At 40.0% G+C, this 13,082-nt stretch overlaps 1 long non-coding RNA gene and 1 other non-coding gene across 3 annotated transcripts in view; one reads left to right on the top strand and one right to left on the bottom strand.

The window, feature by feature from the left end:
• The window catches only part of LOC122217522, a 51,896-nt gene that overhangs the window by 11,863 nt on the left and 26,951 nt on the right, over window positions 1-13,082 (bottom strand). The window contains exon 1 of one of the 2 annotated variants that reach the window (XR_006201567.1): window positions 2,754-2,793. The exons of the other annotated variant lie outside the window; for it this stretch is intronic. This is a non-coding gene — a long non-coding RNA (uncharacterized LOC122217522). Of the gene's footprint in view, window positions 1-2,753; window positions 2,794-13,082 lie in introns of those variants that run through there. 2 annotated transcript variants of the gene reach the window in all.
• On the top strand, window positions 7,742-7,848 carry LOC122218740. The gene has a single exon (XR_006202073.1). It is a non-coding gene; the product is annotated as a U6 spliceosomal RNA (small nuclear RNA).

Below are 13,082 nucleotides of genomic sequence, written 5' to 3'. Positions count from 1 at the left end.
CTGTCTCTCTCTGCCCCAAAAATAAATAAAAAATGTTGAAAAAAAATTTTAAAAAATAAAAAAATAAAAAAAAATAAATAAAGATACACTGAACGGGATTAACAGCAAATTAGATACTGCATAATGTCAGTGAGTTTGTAGACAGAGCAATAGGAAGACCCAAAATGAAACAAAGAGAAAAAATAAGGGAAAAATGAACAGATCCTATATTAGCTCTGAAATAGTATCAAGGATTTAACATACATGCAATTGGAGACCCAGTAAAGGAAAAAAAATGGGCAAAATGTTTGAGGAAATAATGGTCAAAAATTTTCCAAATTGGATATAAATTATAAAGCCAAAGGTCTAAGAAATCCAACCAACTGCAATATAAAGAAAACCACACTCTGATGGTTAATTTTATGTGTCATCTTGACTGGATCACAGTGTGTCCAGATATTCAGCTAAATACTATTTCTGTGTGTGTCTGTGAGGGTGTTTCCGTACGAAACTGACATTTGAATTGGTGGCTCAGTGAAGCAGTTTGCCCTCCCAAAGTGGATGAGCATCATGTAATCTTTCGAGGTCCTGACTGCTAAAGCTGTGATGTCCATCTTCTCCTGCCCTTGGAACTTCTGGTCCTTAGGCCTTGAATCTAAACTAGAATCTACATATTGGCTCCTCTGGTTCTCAGGGCTTCAAACTCTGACTGAATTAAACCACTTGCTTTCCTGGTTCTCTAGTTAACTGTCATCAGATTGTGAGACTTTTAAGCTGCCATAATTGGTGACCAGTCATCTGCAGCCCTCAGAAGCTTTTCAGAAGCTCCTGCCTCCACCTCAGGGAGCCCATACCAAGGGGCCAATACAAGCAGGTGGCAGCCACTGCCAGGGTGGAAACCATGTGGCCCTGTGACCCTCTCAACATCATAGTGACCCTCTCAACATCCTCCCTGAGGATGTGATTTGTCCTCCCACACAGCCTCACAGAAGTGCCCACACAGCCCTCAGCAGTTAACAAAGGGCCCTGCAGGCTTTCTTCTCCTCCCCATTCTACACTTGAAGAAGCAGGGCCACACCAGGGTACCAAAGCTGGAAAGGAGCAGAGCAGGGCCACTGTGTCCAGCTCCAATATCAGAGCCCACTCAGCCTGAGCTTCTGAGCCTCTGAAGCTCACAATTCCTACTGTCATAGAGAGAGGGAGCTGGAAGGAAAAGACCTAGAATAGAAGTGGGACCATTCTAGCACATGCAGAGTAAAGACGTAGGGTTAGGAAAGAGCTCAGCATTGGGTCCCAGCTGATGTAATCCTTCCAACAGCCCAAGGACATGGGTGACATCTCATTACAGGTAGAGCTGTGGCCAGTAACTGGCCCCAGGTGACATAGTTCAGGTGAACGACTGGGATTCCACTCCCCTGCCACCTAATCAAGGTATCTTGATCATCTACTCCCAGAAATCTCATGGATCCTTGTAAACCTCCGTTAGCACCAAGGAATCAAAACCACAACGGTAGTGCATCATTTTGTACCTCTTAGACTAGCAAAGAATGAAAGTTTAGTGTAACAAGGGTAAAAGGAAACAGGCACAATGCATTCCTTTTTTTTAAAATTGAGGGTTATTCTGTGGCTTAACATGTGATCTATTCTGAAGAATGTTCCATGTGTACTTGAAAAGAATGTGTATTCCACTGTTTTTGGACAAAATGTTCTGATATAGCTGTTAGGTCCACCTGGTCCAATGTGTCATTCAAAGCTACTGTTTCTTGTTGATTTTCTGTCTGGATAATCTATCCCCTGATGTAAGTAGGGTGTTAAAGTTCCCTACTATTATTGTATTACTGTCAATTTCTTCCTTTATGTCTGTTAATGGTAGTTACACTATTTGGGTGCTTCCAAATTGGGTTCATAAATATTTATAATTGTTACAACCTTTTGTTGGATTGTTCCCTTTATCATTATGTAGTGTCCTTCTTTGTCTCATTACAGTCTTTGTTTTAATGTCTGTTTTGTCTGTTGCAAGTACTGCTATCCTGGCTTTCTTTTTTTTTTTTTTTTTTAACGTTTTATTTTATTTTATTTTATTTTATTTTATTTTATTTTATTTTATTTTATTTTTATTTTATTTTTGAGACAGAGAGAGACAGAGCGTGAACAGGGGAGGGGCAGAGAGAGGGAGACACAGAATCTGAAACAGGCTCCAGGCTCTGAGCTGTCAGCACAGAGCCTGACGCGGGGCTTGAACTCACAGACCGTGAGATCATGACCTGAGCTGAAGTCGGACGCTTAACCGACCGAGCCACCCAGGCGCCCCTACCCTGGCTTTCTTTTCACATTCATTTGCATGGCAAATATTTTTCCAACCCTTCACTTTCAATCCACATGGATCTTTTTTTTTTTTTTTTTAATTTTTTTTTTTTCAACATTTTTTATTTATTTTTGGGACAGAGAGAGACAGAGCATGAACGGGGGAGGGGCAGAGAGAGAGGGAGACACAGAATCGGAAACAGGCTCTAGGCTCCGAGCCATCAGCCCAGAGCCTGACGCGGGGCTCGAACTCACGGACCGCGAGATCGTGACCTGGCTGAAGTCGGACGCTTAACCGACTGCGCCACCCAGGCGCCCCTCCACATGGGTCTTTAGGTCTGAAGTGAGTCTCTTGGAGACAGCACATAGATGGGTTTTGCTTTTTAATCCATTTCAGTCCTTCTATGTCTTTTGATTGGAGCATTTAGTCTATCCACACTTAAAGTAATTATTGAGAGGTATATACTTACTGCCATTTTGTTACTTGTATTATGGTTGCTTTTGTAGTTCTTCTGTTCCTTTCTTCTTCTCTTTCTTCTCTCTTCCCTTGTGGTTTGATGGCTTCCTTTATTGTGCTTGGATTCCTTTCTCCTTGATTTTTGCTTATCTATTATAGGGTTTGAGTTTGTGGTTAGATTAGATTCATATATAATGTATAGCAGTCTATATTAATTGATGGTCACTTAAGTTTGAGCCCATTCTAAAAGCACTAAATTTTTATTACTCCCCCATCATATTTTATGTATATAATGTCACACTTTACTTCTTTTTATTTTGTGGATCCCTTGACTGACTTTTGTAGATATAATTGAATTTACTGCTTTTGTGCTTTAACTTCCATATTAGTTTTATAAGTGATTAATCTACTACTTGCATTATATATTTGCACTTACCTATGAATTTTTTTCCTTTTATAACTTTCTTACTTCTGATTATGAACTTTTGTTTCCACTCAAATAAGTCCCTTTAACATTTCTTGTAAGGTTGGTTCCGTGGTGATGAACTCCTTTAACTTTTGTTTGTCTGGGAAACCCTATCTCTCCTTTATTCTGAAGGATAACCTTGCTGGGTAGAGTATTCTTGATTGTGGCTTTTCTTCCTTTCCGTACTTTGAATATCATGCCTCTCCCTCTGGCCTGCAAAGTTTCTGCTGAAAAATCAGCTGATAGCCCTATGGGGTTTCCCTTGTATGTAACTGTTTCCTTTGCTGCTTTTAAAATTCTTTATCACTACTTTTGCCATTTTAATGATGTGTCTTGGTGTGGACCCCCTTGGGTTAAATTTGTTGGGGGCTCTCGGTGCTTCCTCGATCTGGATGCTTACACTTATGCATGTGTGATGTGAGTGTAAAACTGGAACAACTCTCTTTTGGAGAAGAATTTACCGATATAAAAACAAAATCCTAAAATCATTTTTTATATCAATACAAGTGTAATTACTATCATGACGTTGGAATTAGCAAAACCAAAACCAGTGTATAATCTAAGCAGCTACGCATAAAAGGGAAGAATAAAATAATCTTTGGTTCTATCATGCAATAAAATACCACTGTTTAAAAAATGAAGATAAATATGAATGTACTGACATAAAACGGCTAATGTAATTTGTTATTAGCTTCATAATTTTAAGAAGTGCATCTTAAATGCATAGAAAAAGGCAAGACTTATGGGAGGCTAACAGGCGTGTTTGGGCTTACATTCCCCAAACCATCAAATCTAGATTTTTGACCTTGTCTACATAGGTCATCCTTACATTTATCCTGGAGTAATACAGCCTTACTAAAATAAGCCATTCATCATGCAGTGTAAACACAGGCCTTACCTAATATAAACTGATATTTTAAAAATAAATTCTGAAATATTACTGCTTTTCTGAATTTTTTGCTGATTTATTCAATGAAAACATTTACAATTTTATGATTTCTATAACCTTGATTTGGGTTTGTCTTTTTTTTTTTTTAACGTAAAAGTAACCTTGAAAAGGGTAATTGGCTGGAGTTTCCACTAACTTGGAAAGTAATTCCAAGTATGCATATATTTCCATAATAAGTGTCTTCAGGATGCACATCCTTACCAGTTTCATTCTCAAAATCAAAATCAAAATCAAAATCAAAACAAGAGCTTCACACCAGCCTCCTAAACTAAGATAGATCTTGGGTCCTGCTGTATGATTATTGGTGGTTTACCTTGTGAGCCCTGTATGCATTCCTATGGATGGAAGTGACTGGAAGAAAATCGGTAAATTGCTCACAGTGGCCACTCAGGGGAACTGAATCAAAGGTAGGTGGGAAAGTTGCTTTTCTGTAAAAATTGATTGGAAAAATAGACACAGTTTGCATGTTTTAGAATTTAAACTGTTAACCTTAAATATAAAACTATTAGCTATTTTACCAGCAAAAGCTGGGTTTATTTGAGGATAACAGATAATTGCAATCCAGAACAAGAAAGCCAGGGTAAAACCATAGGCAGCTTCCCCCAACAAAGTTGGAGAATGCTCTTTTATAGAGGAAAGCAGGAAGTTGGGAAAGTTCTTATAAATGCAAAGACTACGGGAGTAAACTGGGAGCTGAAAGTATAGTGGCTGTCCATCAGTTGTGGCTCTCATTGGCTAGGCTGGTGGGCTGCCTTCCATCCTCCTACTGGAATAGTGAACTACTATCCACTTCAAGGTCTGTCTCTTCCTGTTGAGTCTGCAGTTAAGGAGGAGTGGTAGGGCATGAGAGTTTTTCTGGCTGAACCTCCTGACTCCGTTTTAGTGAGGTTTCCCTTTATTAATTTTCACAAAACAGAGGCATAAAGAAGAAAGGAAAGGGAAAGGAAGAGAAAGGCCACATCAAGTCTTGCTAATGTCAACCTAAAATTGTCAAGAAGCAATAATTTAAGCAAAAGAATTTATTTAGGATCAAAGAATTGCCATTCGGGGCACACATATTTGGGTAACAACCCAATAATGTCCCACGAGGGAGCAAAAATTAGGGGTTTCTAAAGACAAGAAAAAGTTGTTTGTTGCCTACAAGAATTTTTATTGTGTTGAAAGACTTCCACTAACTCCATTTTTACCTCTGTCTGTACTTTCTAATTGATTAAATTCTTTCCAGCTTATCTTTTTCTGCCCAGCTTATCTTCTAACTCAGGCAAAAGACCCCACTGGCTAAGCATCCCATGACAAAAACCAATCTACCCCTCAAGCAATAAAGACTCCATGTGATTGACTCCAAGAAAGTGATGGACTTGACCTTTACCACAGGCATGAACATATCCACTAACCTTTGTCCCACATTTTCTTTACAGAATTTTCAGCACTTTGGGGACTGTTTTGGGGACACTAGTCCACTACCTTCCTAGTGTTGGGTCTCACTGAAATAAATTCCTTTCTTGTTTCACCACTCCCGGTCTCTCTGCCTTTGGATTTTGTTAGCAGGGAGTGGCTGAATCTTGCACCCTTGGGCCACAGCTACAGTGTTGGTGCCAGAAAGCTAATCTTGGCTAAACATAATTGGTTGCTAGGGCTATCAATAAGCAAAAGTCCTTTACTATAACAAGTTGTAGGTGTTCTTGCAGAATCCTTGGAATCTTTGCAATTTGCTCCAGTTAAAAAATTCATGGTTCTACCTAGTAAGGATTATAAGGAGGTGCATCTCCTGAAAGGCCTTCCAACTCCATTTTAAAGCCCCTTGACATAAGGGACTCCATTTTATTTCACCTTTCACACAGTGGAGTCTTCCTGGATTCTGGAATTCATTCTGGGGCAACCAGACCTGCTTGGGACCAGGATGCAGGGCGGGGGGGGTGGGGGGTGGGGAGGGGTGTTAGTTCTTCTCTCTATGGGTCCAGGTAGGTTCTGCTGCCCAGAAGGCTGTTCCCCAGGGTCTGGTCTTGGTCCTGCCCTGACTTGCCTTTGCTGCTGATGACTGGGGCAAGCACTGCCACCACACCATGTCCCCCACTCCCCCTGCCAGCTCCTGGCCACCAGGCCCACCTTCCTGGGCCAGGAACCACGGTGGGGGCTCACCAGCAGCAGGACACTGAAAACGAGGAAGACAATGGTCCTGACGCCCCAAAGTGGAGGCCTGCCCCCCACCCTCCTGAGTTGGCAATGGCATCTGGACTCCTTTCCCTGGGTGTCCAAGGCTGTCAGTGTGCTCTGAGTCCCTGCTGCTCCAAGCCTTTAAGGAGTGTTCTTTGTCCCAGCCACTCAGCCACCAGGCACCTGGCAGTCTGGAGCTGCCTCTATCCCCATGCACTGCTCTCTGTGGGTTCTATGTGAATGCCAGGAGCCCATTGGCCTCACCTACTTTCACACCAGTTGGTATTACCCAGTCAGTGTGGGGCCAATTGGAGGTGCTGCACCTTCTGGTCTGAGCAGGGAAATTAGGCTCCAGGTCAGCATTCAAGGCCCTTCCTGTTCTAGACCCCTTCCTAGGGCCAATGTCTCACCTGTTCATAAACCCTGAACTTCCTCCCTTCCTCTACCATTTTCTGCTCACTCTCAGCTTCTGCTCCTCATTGACCAGGTGCATGGATGTCACTTATCCAGAGTCACTTTGCAGCTCTGTCCCAGTGTGAGGCTTCTCAGTCAGAGGCTTGATCTTAGTATCTCAATAGGAGTTGCCTGGCATAAAGCAGATGGGTGACTGGAATGGACACAGAGGCAATGACTTGTGGGTTAGGAATTCAGATGGCCAGTAGGCTTTCACATCTCCCCAATCACCACTCTGCACATTTGGGTACTTCCAGGTCCATCATCTGCCTTTCAGGTTTTCATGTTCTCATCTCAACCTTACAGCACCTGCTTAAACAAACTGGAAAACCCACTTCAGCCTTTCTTCTGGATTTCCTTCCCTGTTAGACTGTTTAAAGCTCTTGGAATGTAGAACTGCTGGTGACTAACTGCCATATGAAACTCAGTGGGCCAAGAAGGGGAGTCCCCTCATGGGTCAGTCTCTACCAGTTGTCCCCACTCAGCGCTCTGCTGGGCCCAAGTTGGTGGGGGTGGTGGGGTCCAGTATTCTCAAAGCCACACAAGTCTAGATCCTGCTTTTGTAATGCTCACAGAGTGATTTAAGGGGTGGGCAGGGGGTAGGAGAGAAGGGAATCCAAGGAAGCTTCCAGCTCCACTCATATCAGTTTTGTGTGTCCCAGGATAGTAGAAGTTCAAGTTCGTTTTTCTTTACACATTTATCCAGTTGTTCCAACATCATTTATTGAAAAACTTTCTTTCCCCATTGAATAGTCTTACCACCTTTGTTGAAATTCAATTGACCATCTATACGGTCCATTCCTGGACTCTGTATTCTGTTCCATTGATCTATTATGTGTATCAATATAGCATCGTCTTGATTGCTGCCAGATATTTTTCTTAATCTATTGAGCTATTAAAGACTTGTGTCCTTTACTAAAATGATAAATCAAATTGATGGATTTACATCAATGATGAGTGAATAAAGAAGATGTGGTGTGTGCTCGCTTCGGCAGCACATATACTAAAATTGGAACAATACAGAGAAGATTAGCCTGGCCCCTGCACAAGGATGACACGCAAATTCATGAAGCGTTCCATATTTAAAAAAAAAAAAAAAGATGTGGTGTATATACATATATATACAATGAAATATTAATTTGGCCATAAAAAATGAAGTTTTGCCTTTTGGGATGACATGGATGGAGAGATTTTCACTTGCCAATATGTCCTTTATACATATTGCTAGATTTGACTTGATGACACTTTCCTAAGGATTTTTTTGTGTATCTCTTGTGAGGGATATTGGTCTATACTTTTCTCTTTCTGTAATGTCTTTGCAAGGTTTAGGTATCAGAGTTATGTTGGCCTTATAAAATAAGCTCAATTTTCTTGAGAGTTGTAGAAGATTGGTATTATTTCTTCCTTGCTTTCATTAAACGTTTGACAGCATTCACCAATGCCACCAGCTAGACCTAGAAGTTTGTTGTTTTTGTTTGGAGGAGTGTGTGTGAGAGAGACAGTGGGGGTAAATTTTTAATAACAAATTCAAATACTGTAATAGAAGTGGTGCTATTCACATCTTCCATTTCTTTATGTGTCTATTTTGACAAGTGAAGTTTTGAAAGGAATTCGTTATCTAAGTTGTCAAATATATTGGCATAAAGTTGTTCACACTATTCCCTTGTTGTCTTTAATGATCATAGTGATATCCTTTTTTTTATGCTGATTTTGGTAATTTGTATTTTCTCTTTCTCTTGATGAATTTTGTTAGAGATTTATAAATTTTATTAATCTTTCAAATAACTATGCTACCTATGTTAGTTTTCTTTGTTTTTCAGTTTATTCTGTTTTTTACTTCATAGATTTCTTCTCTTTATTACTTTTCTTCTACTTATCTTAGGCTCACTTTGCTCTTCTTTTTCTAGCTTTTTAAGTAGCAAACTAGATAACTGATTATATTCCTTTCTTTACTAATTTAAACATTCACACTCTGTAAGACTTGCTCTAGCTGCTTCCCATAAATTTTAATACATTACATTATCATTATCATTCAGTTAGAAATACTTTCTAATTTCCATGTAAGTTTCTTCTTTGACCCAAGGGATTATTTAGAAGTATGCTCTTTATGGGGCGCCTGGGTGGCTTGGTCGGTTAAGCGTCCGACTTCGGCTCAGGTCATGATCTCACGGTCCATGAGTTCGAGCCCCGCATCGGGCTCTGTGCTGACAGCTCAGAGCCTGGAGCCTGTTTCAGATTCTGTGTCTCCCTCTCTCTGCTCCTCCCCTGTTCATGCACTGTCTCTCTCTGTCTCAAAAATAAATAAACGTTAAAAAAAAAAAAAAGAAGTATGCTCTTTAAACTCCAAAATATGCTGGTCTTTTATTTATATCTTAGTGCTATTGATTTCTAATTCAGTTCCATTGCAATCAGAGAATGTACTGTGGTACAATTTTAATTCTTTTAAACTTGAGACTTGCTTTATAGTCTAAATATGGCTTACCTTAGTGAACGTACTATGTGCATTCAAAAAGAATAAACATTCTACAGTTGTTGGGTATAGTGCTCCATAAATGCTAGTAGGATCAAGGTGATTGATGAATTCTTCACATCTATGACTTTATTAATCTTTTTTCTGACAAGTTGTTTTATGAATTGTTGTGCAAGGGGTATTAAAAATCTCTGTGACTGTACATTTGTCTATTTCTGCCACTAATTCTGTCAATTTCTGCTTCACGTCTTTACTCTGTTATTAAGCACATATATATTGAGTGTTACGTCATTCTGATGAATTGACCCTTTTATGAGTATTTATCCCTCTTTACCTTTGCTAATATAGGCCCTATATTGAATCTACTTTATTTGGCATTAAGATAGCCACACCAAGCTTTCTTATGCTTACTGGTTGCACTGTATATCATTTCCCATCTTTTACTTTCAATCTATCTGGGACTCTGTATTTAAAGTGTGTATGTTTTAGACAGCTTATAATTTCAGCTTGCTATTTTTTTTCAGAGAATTTCAGTCATGTAATTAGTGTTTATTCTAGTTACATTTATTGTTATGGCCATATTTGGAAAATATGATCTGCCATAATTTTTCATTTTACTTTTTTCATATATATATGTATATATATATATATACACACACACACACATAGATATGTATATATGTATGTATGTATGTATGTAGTGAGAGAGAGAGAGTGCATGTGCAAGCAGGGAAGGGGCAAAGAGAGAAGGAAAGAGAGAATATCAAGCAGGCTTCGTGCCTAGTGCAGAGCCTGATGTGGGGCTTGATCTCACAACTGTGAGATCATGACCTAAGCTGAAATCAGAGTCTGACGCTTAACCAACTGAGCCACCCAGGTGCCCCTTGCTTTTTTCTTAAAGGATATTTTCACTGGATGTAAATGAATAATGGGGCAATAGGGTTTTGTTTTGTTTTGTTTTTACCACTTTGAAGATTCTGGGCTTCAGGGTTTTTTTAGTCAGTTTTCACTCTTCTGAATGCAAAAAAATTTTTTTCATGCACAAAGTTTTCTCTTTGTCATTGACTATGATGTGCACAGGTGGTATTTTCTTTATATTTATCTTTCTTTGGGGTTTTCTGAGCTATTTGAATATGTAAATTGATGTTTTTCACTACATTTGATAAAACTGCAGCCAATTTTTTCTCCTTTGTTAAGCCATTTCTTCTAAGTCTCCAAATTCATATATATTGCATGATATTGCCCCCCCCCCCCAGGTCACCAAGACTCTGTTCCTTATTATCTCTCAATTCTTTTTTGCCTCTGTTCTTCAGATTGAATGGTTCCTATTGATCTCTCTTCAAGTTCAGTCATTCTTTCTTCTGCAATGTTCAAACTGTTAATAACATTCAACTAAATTTTTCATTTCAGATAATGGAATTATCAGTTCTAAATCTTCCTTTTGATTCTTGTTTTATACTTGCCATTTCTGTGCTGAGATATTCTATTTTCTAATCATATTGACAATCTTTTCTATAGACTGAACATATATTTTTTTTTTTAATTTTTTTTTAACGTTTATTTATTTTTGAGACAGAGAGAGACAGAGCATGAACCGGGGAGGGTCAGAGAGAGGGAGACACAGAATCTGAAACAGGCTCCAGGCTCTGAGCTGTCAGCACAGAGCCTGACGCGGGGCTTGAACTCACAGACCGTGAGATCATGACCTGAGCCGAAGTCGGCCACTTAACCGACTGAGCCACCCAGGCACCCCTGAACATATATTTTAATATCTCTTCCTAGGGGCACCTGGGTGTCTCAGTTGGTTAAGTATCCAACTCTTTATCTTGGCTCAGGTCATCATCTCACGGTTTGTGAGTTCAAGCCCCATGACAGGCTCCTTGCTGACGGCGTGAAACCTGCTTAGGATTCTGTCTCTTCCTCTCTCTGCCCCTCCCCTCTTCTCTCTTGCTCTCTTTCTCAAAATAAATAAACTAAACTAAACTAAACTAAAATCTCTCGCTAAAAGCGATTCTATTATGAATCAGAGTTAAGAACCACTGGATAGGAATAAACTCAATCTGGAAGGAAGAGATATATAATGGGGAGTATCAATAGCAGACAATGCTAAAATGTTTATTAGCACTGCACATAATAACTTTATAAATATTTATTAAGCATTGATTATATACCAGGCATAATATACAAAGATGAAAATATGCTGTACTTGCTCCAAGGGACTTGCAATCTAGTAGGAAGACAGTAAAACAACTATAATAAAATGTGGTATTGACGTGACATATTAAAAATGCTCAGGGGCTGGGGCGCCTGGGTGGCTCAGTCAGTTAAGCGGCCGACTTCAGCTCAGGTCATGATCTCGCGGTCCGTGAGTTCGAGCCCTGCATTGGGCTCTGTGCTGACAGCTCAGAGCCTGGAGCCTGTTTCAGATTCTGTGTCTCCCTCTCTCTCTGACCCTCCCCCGTTCATGCTCTCTCTCTGTCTCAAAAATAAATAAACATTAAAAAAAATAAAAAAATAAATGCTCAGGGGCGCCTGGATGGCTCAGTCAGTTGAGCGTCCAACCTCGGCTCAGGTCATGATCTCGCAGTATGATCGAGCCCTGCATTGGGCTCTGTGCTGACAGCTGAGAGCCTGGAGCCTGCTTTGGATTGTGTGTCTCCCTCTCTCTCTGCCCCTCCCCTGCTCATGCTCTGTCTCTCTCTCTCTCTCTCTCTCTGTGTCAAAAATAAAAATAAACATTAAAAAATTTTTTTAAATGCTCATATCACAAAGGAGTTTTTTTTTGAGAAGAAAAAGTAGGATAATCAGGAAGAAGAATGTGGGAAAGGAGAAGGGAAGAAAAATGAACACAGCAATGTCTCACACTTTATTTATAAAGAAGTCTTAAAGGGGGGGTGTCTGGGTAGCTCAGTCAGTTGGGCATTGGACTCTTGATTTCATCTTAGGTCATAATTCCAGGATTGTAGGATTGAGCCCCACATCCTTTCTCTCTCTCCCCCCACTACCCCTGTCCCGCACTATCTATAAAAAAAAAAAAAAAAGTCTTAAGAGAAACCCAAAAACAACAGAGGATATAAAGATAAGGATAAGAAAGAAAATTATAGCCTCTGACACCAAAAGCTACAGCAAACAGTAAACACATTCTAACTCCTAGCCAGATAAAAATAAAACCTCACACTAAAGGCCTATTTAGCTCAGTTCCTTTTACCCAGTATATCATGTTCAGTTTTCAACAAAAAAAATCAAATACAGCATATTAAAAGACAAAAAACAGCAAGAGTTTGAAGAGATAGAGCCAGCACCAGAATGAGAGACCAATATGGCAGAGATGTTGGAATTGCCATACAGGAATTTAAAACAACTATGAATAATATGCTAATGATTCTAGGAGAAAATTGGACAAATTGCAAGAACAGATGGGAAATGTAATCAGGGAGATGGAAACTAAGAAAAAAAATTAAAAATAAGAAATACTGTTATAGAAATGAAGAATGCCTTTCATGGGCTCATGAATAGACTGGATATGACCAAGGAAAGAATCTTGGTTGAAGAAATGTCAATAGAAGCTTTTAAAACCAAAGCAACAAGAGGAAAAAAAAAAAAAGAATGAAAAGGCCAGAATGGAATACTGAAGAACTGTGGGACAATTAAAAACAGAGTACAGGGGCGCCTGGGTGGCTCAGTCGGTTGAGCGTCCGACTTCGGCTCAGGTCATGATCTCGCGGTCCGTGAGTTCGAGCCCCGCGTCGGGCTCTGTGCTGTCAGCTCAGAGCCTGGAGCCTGTTTCAGATTCTGTGTCTCCCTCTCTCTCTGCCCCTCCCCTGTTCATGCTCTGTCTCTCTCTGTCTCA

Source organism: Panthera leo, chromosome B1 (assembly GCF_018350215.1).
Source record: "Panthera leo isolate Ple1 chromosome B1, P.leo_Ple1_pat1.1, whole genome shotgun sequence".
NCBI classification, from domain to species: Eukaryota; Metazoa; Chordata; class Mammalia; order Carnivora; family Felidae; genus Panthera; species Panthera leo.
This window is presented reverse-complemented; position numbering and strand designations above follow the sequence as displayed.